Here is a 14,422-nt window from a genome sequence, read left to right on the forward strand (position 1 = left end):
CATTGACCACAACCTTACACGAAGCACATGTGGATAGTCACTGGATTGGATTGTGACTCTTGCCCACCCTGACCAAAACATTTTTGAACTTAAAAGTACCCAATTCAATTTTTATCCAATTAAACGGCAATTTAGTTTGGCCGATCCACCTGCACGGCACATCTTTGGGTTGTGGATATGAGACCCACGGAGACACGAGGTGAATGTGCAGATTCGTGAGCCGGAGCCGGAATCAAACCTCGGTGCCGTGAAGTTAGACAGATTTCCGATTGACGAGGGAGTTGAGTGTCATGGGGAACAGGTCGGAAAATTAAGTGAAAGTGAAGATGAGGAGTGAATTCTTCATTCGAGGATGCGGTGAAGCTTTGGAATTCTCTACTCCAGACGTCTGTCAGCAAGTATTTTCCATTTCGCGATTGATAGGTTTCGAGATAGTGAAGATTGATGGAACCATCAATTCACAAGACACGTGCTTTAAGATATGAACAGTGGTTTTAATCTACTTACAACAGAGCCAGCCTGTTCCGCGTTGAACTCTCGATGAACTGAATGACTGGCTCTGAGCATTGGTATTTATACAGCAGTCCAGGGGGTAGAGCCCTGTACAAACTCCTAAACATTCCCAGCGCTACTCCCCCTAGTGGTCGGGCAACGCAACTCCACTTACAAATGCATGGTCTCATGTATATACAATACAGTGTGAATTACGGAGCTACATTCACCGCATTCACCCCCTACAAAAAAATCAAGTCCGGCGAGGGTGGTGGTTCATAAATTGAGTCTGTCCGGTGGTCGAACTGTCCGCTGCGATCTGCGGAGCACCGGGGTTGCAGCCTCCTGCGGTGGCTGGACGGGTGTTGTGGGTTGGGGTACGATGGCGGACTCCAGGGAAGATCTCGTCCAAGCTCCATACACGTCTGGTTCGACTGGGGACTGGGGGCGCTGGGGGTTAGCTGGTGCGGGCGCGCGGTACAGGTGGAGCGAGCTAGTGGACTCGGGAGCGCGAGGGGGCGGCTGGGTTGTGCGGAACCAATGCAGCGAGCTAGTGGGCTCGGGAGCCTGAGGGGGCGGCTGGGTGGGGTCTAGGATGAGGGGTGCATCTGTAGTGATAGAGGGGATGCTGGATCCGGCGGGTGCAAGATCCCGGAGGGATACGGTGTCCTGACAGCCGTCAGGGAACTCGACAAAGGCATCCTGGGGGTTGGAGTGAAGCAGGTGCACCTTCTCTACAAGGGGGTCGGTTTTGTGCGCCCTGACGTGCTTCCTGAGGAGTACAGGGCCCGGTTTTTTCAGCCATGCCGTGAGAGAGACCCCGTGGTAGTGCCCCTGGAAAAACAAAAGAGCCGCTCGTGAGGGGTCTGATTGGTTGCTGTGCATAAGAGGGACCTGATAGCGTGGAGCGCATCTGGGAGGACGTTCAGCCAATGGGAGACTTGGAGATTCCTGGACCGGAGGGTCAGTAGGACGGTCTTCCAACCCCCCTGGGGTTGTAGCTGGTAGTCCTGCTCGAGGCGATGCCCTTGTTGAGCAGGTACTGACGCAGTTCGTCGCTCGTGAAGGACGAACCTCGGTCGCTGTGCACGTAGCTGGGGAATCCAAATAGGGTGAAAATACTATGCAGGGCCCTAATGACTGTGTGGGAGGTCATATCGGGGCACGGGATAGCAAATGGGAAGCGGGAGAACTCATCTATGACGTTTAAGAAGTAACGTTCCTGTTAGTTGAGGGGAGTGGCCCTTTGAAATCGATCGCGAGGCATTCAAAGGCCCTAGAAGCCTTGACCAGGTGGGCCCTGTCTGGTCTATAGAAGTGCGGTTTGCACAGATCCAGCAGTCTCTGGTGACGGCTTTTACCTCCTCAGTGGAAAAAGGCAGATTTCGGTCTTTGATGTAGTGGGCGAGCCGGGTGACCCCCAGGTGGCAGAGGTCGTTGGGCGATCTGGTTTACCATGTCTGCAATCCTGGGGAGGGGATACGCGTCAAGGAGCGTAAATCTATTTATGGTCTGACTATACTCGACAACCATACGGAATTTTTCTCCGGTCTTGATGACCACCACCTGAGCTCTGCAGGGGCTGTTGCTGGCCTCTATGATCCCCTCACTGAGAAGCCTTCGGACCTCCGATCAGATGAACACCATATCCTGCAGGCTGTACCGCCTGCTGCGAGTGGCTACGGGTTTACAGTCCGGGGTGAGGTTGGCAAAGAGAGGAGGGGGGGGGAGATTCGCAACGTGGCTAGACTGCAGATAGTGAGTGGGGGTAGGGGTCCGCCGAAACTGAGGGTGAGACTCTTGAGATTACACTGGAAATCAAGGCCTAATAAGAGTGGGGCGCAGAGTTCGGGCAGGACGTAGAGCTGGAATTTGGCATAGCTAGCGCCTTGGATTGTGAGCGTCGCGGCGGTGTGCCCTTGGATCTGGACAGAGTGGGAGCCCGAAGCGAGGGAGATAGTTTGCCGCGCGGGGAAAACGGGGAGCGAACAGCGTCTTACCAGATCTGGGTGTATGAAGCTCTCAGTGCTCCCGGAGTCGAAAAGGCACGGCGTGCTGCACCCGTTAATTTGGACCGCCGCCAGCGAGTTTCGCAGATGCTTCGGGCGTGATTGGTCCAGGGTGACTGCGCTGAGTTGCGGGTCGTCAGCGGCTCTATCAGCTGTGCTGGAGTGGCCCCGTGATGACTGCCCTCTGAGTTCGTAGTCGTCGAGGTGAGTTTCAGAGTTTGAAGGGGATGGATCCCAAGATGGCCGCCCCCATGAGTCGCACATGGAGGAGGATTGCCAAGATGGCTGCCCCCATGAGTCGCACATGGCCGGCCACATGGAGGAGGATTGCCAAGATGGCTGTCCCCATGAGTCGCACATGGCCGGCCGCATGGAGGAGGATTGCCAAGATGGCTGCCCCCATGAGTCGCATATGTCGGGCGGGGGCGGAGTCGGCATACAGGCTGCAGCATTTCGGGGCCTGTGGGCCTGTGAATTCAGGGAACGAGTGCTTTGAGCCGTGGGAGGGTTAGAGGCTGGGGCTTTCATCGCCAGAAACACTCTGGCATAGTGTCCTTTTCGCCCGCAGGTTCTGCAGGTCGCGTTGTGGGCCGGGCAGTGCTGACGCGAGTGCTGATCCTGGCCGCAAAAGTGGCAGGCTGGAGCAGCATTGTGGCTGGGTGGCCGCGTGGCGCAGGCCTGGGGGAGTCGCTGGTCGGGGCCCCATGACGGGGTTGCGGGGAACGAGGTGAGGCTGCGGAAGGAGACCTCCATAGTGGTAGCAAGTTCAACAGTCGCTTCAAGATTTAGGGCACCCTTTTCCAGCAGTCGTTGGCGCACGTAATTTGACCTAAGGCCCGCAACAAAGGTATCGCGTACAGCAAGTTCTCTATGTTCTGCCGCAGTAACCGCCTGGTAATTACAGTCACTAGATAAAGTTTTAAGCTCTCAGGAATTCTGCGAGCGGTTCCGTAGGCCGCTGGCGGCAAGTAGTAAACACGTGTCGCGCGTAGACCTCATTTACAGGCCTTACATACATTTTGTCGAGTAGCGCTAGGGCCTCAGTATACGAACCGGCGCAGTTTAGTTGAGTAGAGATTCTGTGGCTCACCGTCGCGTGCAGTAGGATCAGTTTCTGCTCCTCTGTTGTTTCGGCTGTGCTTGCTTCCGCCAGGTAGGCTTTAAAACACCGCAGCCAATGAGCTCAATAAAGGGTTCAGCAAGTTTAATGGGCCGAATGGCTGACTGCAGCTCCTATTTGTTATGGTCACTGTGTCCAGGACAGGAAGCAGTGAGCAGGGATCTGTCAATCAGCCTGAATCCGCACCTTCAGGAGAATTGGGAGGGTGAATATTAGATACAGCAGAGTGAGAATGGAGGGAGAGTCTGTGGGATGGAGATTTACATCGTTTGGGAAGAGAGAGGGAAGAATGTTCCATCGGAAGCAGAATTGTCTGTTTTGAATTCCTGTCCTGTACTGACAGTGATGACTTTTGTCAATTGTTTTTCCAGGATATTAGAAGAGGAGGAATTACAGACAGAAATCTCAAATGTCACGTCTTGATCTGACAGAATCACTTGATTCCTTGGGACACAGAAACAGGTGAGAGTGTTCCAGAGCACTGACTGTGGAAAGAGCTTCAACCAGTTACACTGTCTGAAAAAAACATTGCACCATTCACAGCGGGGAGGGACTGTACACGTGTTCTGTGTGTCGGTAAGGTTTCGATTGTCCACCCTGGAGAGACACAAGGAGAACCAAAACGTGGAGAAACCGTGGAAATGTGGGGATTGTGGGAAGAGATTCAGTGCCCGATCTAAGCTGGAGTTTCATCGACGCATTCACACAGGGGAGAGGCTGTTAAGCTGCTCTGTGTGTGGGAAGGGATTCGTTCGGTTATCCGGCCTGAAGAGACATCAGCGAATTCACACTGGGGGGAAACCGTTCACCTGCTCTCAGTGTGGGAAGGGATTCGGTGATTCCTCCAACCTGCGGACACACCAGCGAGTTCACACTGGGGGAAACGGTTCACCTGCTCTCAGTGTGGGAAGGGATTCAGTCAGTTAGCCCACCTGCAGACACACCAGCGAGTTCACACTGGGGAAAGGCCGTTCACCTGCTCTCAGTGTGGGAAGGGATTCACTGAGTTATCCAATCTGCAGAGACACCAGCGAGTTCACACTGGGGAGAAGCCGTTCACCTGCTCTCAGTGTGAAAAGAGATTCACTCAGTTAGCCCACCTGCAGATACACCAGCGAATTCACACTGGGGAAAGGCCGTTCACCTGCTCTCAGTGTGGGAAGGGATTCAGTCAGTTATCCAGCCTGCGGAGACACCAGCGAGTTCACACTGGGGAGAGGCCGTTCACCTGCTCTCAGTGTGAAAAGAAATTCACTCAGTTAGCCCACCTGCAGACACACCAGCGAGTTCACACTGGGGAAAGGCCGTTCACCTGCTCTCAGTGTGGGAAAAGATTCAGTTACTCATCCAGCCTGCAGAGACACCAGCGAGTTCACTCTTGGAAGAGGCCGTTCACCTGCTCTGTGTGTGGGAAGGAATTCTGTGTTTCCTGGCGCTTACTCAGTCACGAAAAACTTCACAAGTGATAACGGGTTGGATTCTGCTGTTACTGTTTCTGCTTCAGTTACATCCAGGACGGCATTTTGTTCATTCTGACAGTTGGTGTTGGAGGGAATTAAAGTTGAGTCCTGGAGACTGTGGTGAACTTTAAGGAAAAGCCTTTGTTTCACATGTATGTGGGACATACAGAGGCTCGGGCCTGAATGCTGCAGGTCCCAACGAGTCTCTGTCTCTCCCCCATTGTACATTGCAATGACCAGTTGAACTGTCCGATGTCGTATTGATATGTTAATTGTTTTTACAGAGTACAGATAGTTGGATAAATGTAAAACTTAATATTAACATTGATTTGTTTTGGCAGCACGGTGGCGCAGTGGGTTAGCCCTGTTGCCTCACAGCGCCGAGGTCCCAGGTTCGATCCCGGCTCTGGGTCACTGTCCGTGTGGAGTTTGCACATTCTCTCCGTGTGTGCGTGGGTTTCGTCCCCACAACCCAAAGATGTGCAGGCTAGGTGGATTGGCCATGCTAAATTGTCCCTTAATTGGAAAATTTAAATTGGGTACACTAAATTTATTTTTAAAAAACATAGATTTTTTGTTTTATTGAATGCTGGATGGTCCGTATAATCACATTAAGTACAGAAATTGTTTGAAACAAACCTGATAATTGCATCTCCGGCCGATTCTTGGCCCCCATTTAGCATTTCAAAGGGTTGTTCTAACTGTGATGTGGTGTTAACGGCCTCCCCTCCATGTTCATCCGAAGATAACCATCTTTCTGGATTTCTGAGCAGTCTGTCTGTCTCAGTGCAGTTTCCCTGATTATTTTGCTAATTCAAATGGGTTTTTCAGACTTTTGCCATTGTGGGTGTAGATGGCCTGTGTTGATTGCTGCCTGCCTGGATGTCTGAATTAACCTGTCCCTATTTTCTAGTGAGGTATGACTTGCCTTTGTGCGTTTGTACATTTATCACATGATTAAACGGAGATGTGAATGGACATGTGAATAAATATATATATAGACAAACATGGGCCCCGATATTTTCCCACAACAGGCCCCCCTGGATCAAAAATAGACCCAAGATTGCCATGAACCAATATCTGTTCTGGTGCACCCCGCTTGTGTAATAAACTATACGTTGTGGATATCGTTGCCTATCCTCATGGAAGCTCTCCTTCCTCGATCATAATTGAGGACACGGTGCTGGATCCTTCGGGAGGCCTGGCCTCCAGATCACGGAAAGTGTCCTCAACCACCCGCTCGGAGTAACAGCCATTGACCTTTTCCCTTCCCGCTGTCATATGCGAGTACCTTTAAGAAATAGGTGTTTATTGAATAGCTGTAGTAGGTGTACCTTTATGAAATGGGTGTTTGTCAGATAGCTGCAGTGATGTCAGAGTGTGGGTAGAGCTGGGCTGTCTGTCTTACACTTTCGTTTTTGAGCAGGCAGCTACAGTATATTTTAGTTTCATTTTGAGAGCCGGATAGCCGCAGGAAAAGCAAACAGCTGTATAAGGCTCTATCTCTGCAATCTAAAGACTGTCTCCAGATCATTTGAGGATTTCAAAGTGATAACTGCTCTCAGTAGTGAATTTAAATCTGATCTCTGTGTTAAAAAGGGTCTTTTGTCTTATGGATGTTGTAAGGAAAGACTAAGGGTTACTTATAGAGTACAGTATTCTTTGGGGTGAGTATTTTAGTTGATGGTTGCTAAGATGTTTATTGTGTGTGTTTAAAAATGTTAATGGAATTCATAGAATAAACATTGTTTTTGTTTAAAATACTCTTAGTTCTCTGTTGCACCACACCTGTAAAGTGGGCCCTTGTACTCCCCATAATCACACTCTATTAAAAGTTGTGGGTCAGGTGAACTCCATGATACACTTTGGGGTTCTCTAAACCCTGGCCCATAACAAATTGGGAGCTCGAGGGGGATAAAAATCTATCTATTGGGTTGACTTTGTGAACTTAAAGGCAGTGAGGGGTGAGCATATTGTGGTTGCTTTTCAGGTGTGGTATACCAGTTTCAGTAGGAGTGTGTTGTGCACAATGGCTCTTTCAGAGGTTCTGAAATTTTTGGAGGTGGAGACGGTCACACGCAGTCTCTTACGAACAGAGACTAAAAATAGGCTTTTAGATTTCCCAAAAACATTGCAGTTAACATTACCTGACAGAATACAAAAAGAAAAGGTACTTAAATTGCCTGAGATACAGTCTGACTCATTAGAAATGGCAAAAAGTCAGTTTAAAATCAAGCAACTTGAACATGAAAAAGAATTAAAGCAGCTTGAATATGCAATGAGAGAAAAATAAAGGGAAAGGGAGATACAGATCATGGAAAAAAAAGAGAGAGAGGAAAGGGAAAAAGAGAGAGAGTTTGAACTTAGAAAAAGGCCATGAAACATGACAGTCAGTTAAATTTAGCGGATGTAAATTTTGTAAAGATGTAATGCGGATTTTGTGGGCAGCACGGTAGCATGGTGGTTAGCATAAATGCTTCACAGCTCCAGGGTCCCAGGTACGATTCCCGGCTGGGTCACTGTCTGTGTGGAGTCTGCACGTCCTCCCCGTGTGTGCGTGGGTTTCCTCCGGGTGCTCCGGTTTCCTCCCACAGTCCAAAGATGTGCGAGTTAGGTGGATTGGCCATGATAAATTGCCGGTAGTGTCCTAAAAAGTAAGGTTAAGGGGGGGTTGTTGGGTTATGGATATAGGGTGGATACGTGGGTTTGAGTAGGGTGATCATTGCTCGGCACAACATTGAGGGCCGAAGGGCCTGTTCTGTGCTGTACTGTTCTATGTTCTATGTAAAGGGAAATGTAGTTGGAGGATAGTGATGAGGATAAAGAGAAAGAGCGTCATAGTCAAAGGCTTGGTGGGAATTTATTTAAATACGTCCAAGCATTGCCACGGTTTGATGAGAAGGAGGTAGAAGCCTTTTTCATTTCATGTGAGAAGGTGGCTGTACAAATTCAATGGCTACCGATCATGTGGGCATTACTGATTCAAACAAAGCTGATAGGTAGGGCTAGTCTGGTAGGTAGAGCTAGTGAAGTGTTTGCATCACTACCGGAGGCGGTATCTGGGAGGTATGAGGAGGTGAAAAAATCCATCTCCGGTGCGTATGAACTAGTGCCTGAAGCCGACAGACAAAGGTTTAGAAATTTAAGGAAAGAACCTGGTCAAACACACATGGAGTTTGAAAGGATCAAACAGAGTAACTTTGATAGGTGGCTAAGGGCTTTGAAAATAGACCAAACGTATGAAGCTCTCAGAGAAATTAGACTTTTGGAGAAGTTTAAAAATTCAATTCCTGATGTAGTGAGAACTCATGTGGAAGAGCAGAGGGTTAAAACTGCGAGGTTAGCAGCAGAAATGGCAGATGATTATGGATCAGTTCATAAATCAAAGCTTGGTTTCCGACATCAGTTTCAGCCGGTGAGGGATAGAAACTGGGGAAAAGAGAAATACTCAAGTGTTCGAGGTAAAGGAGATCTGATAGGAGATAATAAGGAGAGTGCACCTCAGATTAAAAAAGAAATCCAGGAGGGTGGAAGAGAAATGAAAAGTTTCAAATGTTTTCACTGTAATAAACTGTAAAGTCACAGTGCTGGTGGTTGAAGAAAAGCACTGGGAAGGCTGATGTGGTAAAACAGGAGAAGACAGTGGGGTTTGTTAAAGTGGTGAAAGAAAGCCCAAGTGAAGTGAAGGAGGTACAAAAGATTGTACAGCCTGATCAAGAGGTGATTGATAAGAAGGTGCCAGATCTCTTTAAAGAATTTACTTGTGTGGGTGAAGTTTACTCATATGTATCAGAAGGAGCAGGTAAAGAAGTCACAATTTTAAGAGTTACGAGGGCTAGTCAATCTTTAATGGTAAGGGATGAGGAATTATGTAGTTTAGGAAAAATATTGCCAGTAAAGATGGTAATATGTGGAATTCAGGGTGAGAAGAGTAGTGTTCCATTATATAAGGTAAGGTTGCAAAGTCCAGTGAAGAGTAGTGAAGTGGTAGTAGGAGTAATAGAGAAACTATTTTGTCCAGGAATACAGTTTATCTTGGGTAATGATATAGCTGGATCACATGTGGGAGTGACGTCTACTGTGGTTGATAAGCCAGTGGAAAATCAGACAACTGAAGTGTTGAAGGAAGAATATCCTGGGATTTTTCCAGATTATGTAGTAACAAGGTCATAAAGTCACAGGTTAAGACAAGAGGAGAAATCAGAGTGAAGATGAAGTTGAAGTTAAATTATCAGACACATTTTTGATCAGATTGTTGGAAAAGAACAAGTAAAGTGGAGGATGAGGCGGATATTTTTAGTTCAGGAAAATTGGCGGAGTTACAACAGAAAGATATAGAAATAAAACGGATGTATCAGAAAGCTTACACAGAAGAGGAATCTGAGTGCATACTGGAGTGTTATTACTGTAAAAATGAAGTCTTGATGAGAAAATGGAGACCTTTACATATGTCATGTGCGAGTAAAAAATGGGTGTTTATCGAATAGCTGTAGTAGGTGTACCTTTATGAAATGGGTGTTTGTCAGATAGCTGCAGTGATGTCAGAGTGTGGGTGGAGCTGGGCTGTCTGTCTTACACTTTTGTTTTTGAGCAGGCAGCTAGTGTATTTTAGTTTTGCTTTGAGAGCTGGATAGCCGCAGGAAAAGCAAACAGCTGGATAAGGATTTCTCTCTGCAATTTAAAGACTGTCTCCAGATCATTTGAGGATTTCAAAGTGATAACTGCTCTCAGCAGTGAATTTAAATCTGATCTCTGTTTTAAAAAGCGCCTTTTGTCTTCTGGGTGTTGTAAGGAAAGATTAAGGATTACTTATAGAGTACTGTATTCTTTGGGGGGAGTATTTTAGTTGATGGTTGCTAAGATGTTTATTGTCTGTGTTTAAAAATGTTAATGGGATTCATAGAATAAACATTGTTTTTGTTTAAAAATATTCTTAGTTCTCTGTTGCACCACACCTGTAAAGTGTTCCCCATAACCACACTCTCTGTTAAAAGTTGTGGGTCAGGTGAACTCCATGATACACTTTGGTGTTCTCTAAACACTGGTCCATAACACCGCTCCCTGTGGGCGACTAGTGGGATTTGCAGGAGGACAGTCTAAGGTTTTCTCCACTTACGCTGTGGCAGCACATAACCGTTGCCCATACCAGCATTATGCCTGTACTGACAGTCATTCCTATTCGGATTACCTCCCACCCGTCTGTAAGTCGGTTGCCTGCTGCCCCGGGAACACATATGTCCCACCAATGTTGTGTTCCGGAGAGTCCCACCTGAATGATGGTCTGGATAGCTGAGCCCACCTGGATCTTTCCTTTCCTTATCTGATTTGTCGACTGCCCTGACATTCTCCTGAGCGAGCTCTGTTGCTCCGTGCATAGCCTATCGGACTGTGCTGCCTGGTGTCTTGTCCATGTAAAGTGAGTCATCCCACCAGGCCCCAAATAGGTAGCCTGATGTACGTCGGGGAGGTGAAATTCCCTCAGTGTTAACGAGTCCGTTACCTGCAGACAGAAGCTGTGGCTGCTACCACATAGGAGGCCTCCCGCGATTATCCCCACCTCCGGCTGTGTGGGACCGACCTGTATGGGCTTAAAAGCTTCTTTCAGTGGCATAACATTGACCGTAACGTTGCTGTGGATTGACAAGGGTTCGAGAGTCCGACAGGTACACACTATGTAATGTGCCGAATCGGAACAGCATTCTGCGGTGCTCATATGTGCCAGGTCATTATGATGTGCTCAGTATCGTCTAGATCCGGTCCAGTAAACCCAACCCTCCTGCACGGTTCCCAATGACTCAAACCTAGAGCTGTCCTTAAAGGTTCCCTTGGATGGGTTTTCCTGGGGGACTGCTAGATTAAACTTTATTCCTTCCTCAGTGGGTCCACCGCCTGACCTGGTAACCACCAGTTTGTTCCTGTCCCTGTGGATGTGAAGGAGGTTTATTTTGTATAGGGAGGTGAATAAGTGCTGTGGGATTGTCCCGAACCTAAAGTCCTCTGTCAGCCCGGATACTGTCAATTGAATCTCCTGCAAGAGTGTCACAGGCCCTTTCCTTTGCTTGTGCTTGAATGGTGTTAATTATACCCACAGATACCTCGTCCAGGACTCACAGAAGCTCTTCTCCCTGTAAATGTATGGAAGCCAGTGCGTCCCATATACCCCATATTGTAGCCCTTTTCCGACTTCCGCGGCTACCCAGGAGGCATAACTGTTTGTCTCCGCCAGCTGCACCGAGTTCAGGACCGAGTTTGCACAACCAAATAATCATCCGATGTCCCGCAAAGTGCTCCTTTCACCTCGCCTGCGTACCCTAGATTCTGGGGTTATTTTATTGTGGGACTGAAAACAGGCTGAGAAGATACACATAGGCCAGGAACAGAAACTGTCTCATGAAACCCTGGCTGGAATCGATACTGACCATCTGCAAAAGCACCCAAGTCAAGGCACAGACCTGTTACTGTTACATGGACTTTATGATTACCCATTCCAAGTCTATGAATATGTAACAAACTTCCAGACACAGGTGATCAGCTTTGCCGCAGGACGAAGAACAGACAAAAGAAGCCATCAGACTCCATAATGAGCTGATGGCTGGTCAGACAAGGGGGGTTTCAGAGGACAATGGGTCTTGATTGAATCACCATGGATAAACAGGAATATCCTGTCTTTCCCATTAACAGGTTGGGGTCTGGCTAGGACAATGGCCGGTGGTGGGCGTATACCAATGACTCAATCCTCGCTCACCAGTATAAAGAAAGGATCGAACAGATCTTCAGCAATAACCTGGTTGTCCCCCAGGCACAATCATCACAAGAAGAAAGGACGCTGGATTTGGAACCCAGAGAAGGCATCCAGATGGAGTGGCCGTAGCCTGCCAGCCTCCGTTACTAAGTGTGGGCAAAACCCAAAGCTCAGCTGTGAGACTGAGTCATATTTTGTTGAGTTGTGAATAAAATTGCGCTAAACTGTGAACCTGTTTTCCTAGAATGATAGAATTTACAGTGCAGAAGGAGGCCATTCGGCCCATCGGGTCTGCGCCAGCCTGGCCCTTGGTAAGAGCATCCCACCCAAGCCCACACTATCTCCGTAACCCAGTAACCCCACCTAACCTTTTTGGACCCTAAGGGCAATTTATCATGGCCAATCCACCTAACCTACACATCTTTGGATTGTGGGAGGAAACCGGAGCACCCGGAGGAAACCCACGCAGACACGGGGAGAACGTGCAGACTCCGTACAGACAGTGACCCAAGCCGGGAATCAAACCTGGGACCCTGGAGCTGTGAAGCAACTGTGCTAACCACTGTGCTACCGTGCTGCCCTGTTTTGTCCTTTTTTCATCTCGCAAATAAGGGAATCTGGGTAATACTTTTGATGTCGTAAACTGGTCGAACGCACCAGAGATTTTAAAGGTATAACATTTTGGCACCTCAGACGTTCCTTCGATAATTGATATATTGCTCCGAAGTCGAACCTTCAACCTAGTATTCTCCAACAATCTGTCTGAGCCTGAATTAAGAGGGCAGATTGCCCCACGTAACGGCCAGTCTTCAGTGAGTGAAGGACTAATACAGATTTTGACAGGTAAAATTGGGCTATAACCGGGTGTCTGTAATACGAGGTGAACAAACTACCTATTTAGATCTAGGATAGTCAAGGGAGTTGGGTAAAACCTCTGGGGGGGAATTTAGTGAAAGCCGGACCCCTAAACCCAGAGGATTCCTACACACCTGTGAGAAATCCCAGGGAGAGGGGGAGAATAAGGAGAGAGAGAAATGACAGAGCTTCCAGAGTGAGAAATGACCCAAGTGGGTACTACAGTAAATTAGAAAGGGTCTGGGAGCCAAAGTTAATAAGTAGAGTACAGACCCTGAAGGTTAAAAAGTGCAGCAACAGTTGCATCAGCGCTTCTCTCACCAGGTGGTGGCTGGTTTACCCACCTCCTCCTGTTCTGTTTGGTAGCGTTAACCGTCCTGTAGTCAGTAATTTGTTAGTATTGGCGTGAATCCACTGTGCTCTCCATATCGTACTGATGAGTAGTGAGTGGAGAAATAGCAAATGGGACCGGGATCCTTAAAATTCACGGAAGAAGGTAAGGATATTCAAACCACCTTTTGGAAAGTGGCCAGTGACAAAAGGCTCCTCGAGGAATCCATTGTGTCAAAGGGGGGAGGGGGATATGAGTTCTGGAAGACGTTAATGTGGAAATATTAGTTTTCGAAGAAGTCCTTTGGAAATATTGAATTTTTGAAGAAGTCAGTGAAATGTAAGTTTTCAAAGAAGTCAGTATGGAAACAGAGTTTTAGAAAAAGTCAGTGTGGAAATTTGAGTTTTAAAAGAAGTCAGTGTGAACATTTGTGCTGTGGATAGTCTGGGATTATCCTCAAACACAAATCAGAGACTAGTGAGTCTTGGGATATGAGGTTTTAGACGTCAGTGTGAAAGTCGGTGCCCTGGGAGCACCTTAATGTTAGAAGTTAGGAAAAAGAGGTCAGCATTTCCAGTCTGGTGAGTTTCCAGTCTCCTTCCAAAGGGATATGATGGGAGCTTTTGGGGATCAAGCAATAGATAAAGATGACAGATATATATTGGGGAGATATGTCTTCTGCGTTTCAACAAAAAAGCTATATTATCAATTTGGAAAGGGTTCAAATTATATTCTGAATGCATATCTGAAAAAATTGTGTAATGGTTAGTTTTATTCAATATAAGGTTAAAAGTTAGTTTTCAGGCTTTAATCAACTCGTTCAGAGCTGGCAGTGGGGAAAAAGAGAACTCGGTCGGGAATCGGCGGAGCGGGCAGAAACGGCGCAGTGGAGTGGCGGAAACCACTCCGGCATTGGGCCGCCCCAAAGGTGCGGAATCCTCCACACCGTCAGGGGCTAGGATGGCGCCGGAGTGGTTTGCGCCCCGCCGGCCGGTATGGAAGGCCTTTGGAAGGGACTCCGCTGCCCGACGTAGGTCCGCACATATGCGGGAACGTCAGCGTCTGCTGACGTCATCCTCGCGCATGCGCAGGGATTTCACCTTCGCGCCGGCCATTGCGGAGGCATACACGGCCGGCACATAGGAATAGAGTGCCCCCACGGCACAGGCCCGCCCGCGGATCAGTGGGCCCGGACCGCGGGCTAAGCCACCGTGGGGGCACATCCCGGTGCCACATCCCCCCGCGGCCCCCCAAGAACTCCGGAGCCCGCCTGCGCCACCAGGTCCCACCGGTAAGAGACCAACTCCAATTTACGCTGGCGGGGCCGGTATAGAACGGGCGGGACTTTGGCCCATCACGGGCCGGAGAATCGCCGGGGGGGGGGGCGCTGCCAACAGCCGCTGGCGCGGCGCA

General features: G+C 48.4%; 2 protein-coding genes and 1 pseudogene across 2 annotated transcripts in view; 2 read left to right on the top strand and 1 right to left on the bottom strand.

Annotated features, from left to right (window-relative positions):
- Positions 1-14,422, top strand: part of LOC119951818 (zinc finger protein 239-like) — a 295,099-nt gene that overhangs the window by 83,887 nt on the left and 196,790 nt on the right. The window lies entirely within an intron of this gene.
- Positions 1-14,422, bottom strand: part of LOC119951781 (zinc finger protein 271-like) — a 44,575-nt gene that overhangs the window by 15,641 nt on the left and 14,512 nt on the right. The gene's annotated exons all lie outside the window — the stretch shown is intronic.
- Positions 4,063-5,515, top strand: LOC119952369 (annotated as a pseudogene).

Source organism: Scyliorhinus canicula, chromosome 17 (assembly GCF_902713615.1).
Source record: "Scyliorhinus canicula chromosome 17, sScyCan1.1, whole genome shotgun sequence".
Taxonomy (NCBI): domain Eukaryota; kingdom Metazoa; phylum Chordata; class Chondrichthyes; order Carcharhiniformes; family Scyliorhinidae; genus Scyliorhinus; species Scyliorhinus canicula.